Below are 336 nucleotides of genomic sequence, written 5' to 3'. Positions count from 1 at the left end.
TCCCCACCTCAGACTGGGGCCCCTTCCCATGCTCCTACCCATGCCAGGCCACATCCCCATCCAGCCGTTCCAGCAGGAACACTCTGAGGCTACAACAGGGATGCTCCATGCTCCTGTGCCAGCGTTTGGCACCTCTGAGCCCAAGTTAATTAATTTCTATAAATTAATTAAGCCCTAAAAGGGCTGTGTGCAGGCTGCCACGCCGAGCCGTGCCGGGCTGACCGCGTTCGCCAGAGCTGTTCGCTCAGGAATGGCATGGAAAGGGCAGGCACTGGGTTACCAGCAGGGCACTTCGCCCCATCAACCCACCGCGGGCGAGCTGCAGGGAGGTACCAG

General features: G+C 59.8%; 1 protein-coding gene across 1 annotated transcript in view; it reads right to left on the bottom strand.

Moving 5' to 3' along the window:
- HDAC7 (histone deacetylase 7) overlaps positions 1 to 336 on the bottom strand; it is a 14,826-nt gene that overhangs the window by 11,916 nt on the left and 2,574 nt on the right. The window lies entirely within an intron of this gene.

This window comes from Buceros rhinoceros, unplaced genomic scaffold, assembly GCF_000710305.1.
Source record: "Buceros rhinoceros silvestris isolate BGI_N320 unplaced genomic scaffold, ASM71030v1 scaffold21659, whole genome shotgun sequence".
Taxonomy (NCBI): Eukaryota; Metazoa; Chordata; class Aves; order Bucerotiformes; family Bucerotidae; genus Buceros; species Buceros rhinoceros.
The sequence above is the reverse complement of the archived record's forward strand: the minus strand, read 5'-3'. Positions and strand labels throughout refer to the sequence as shown.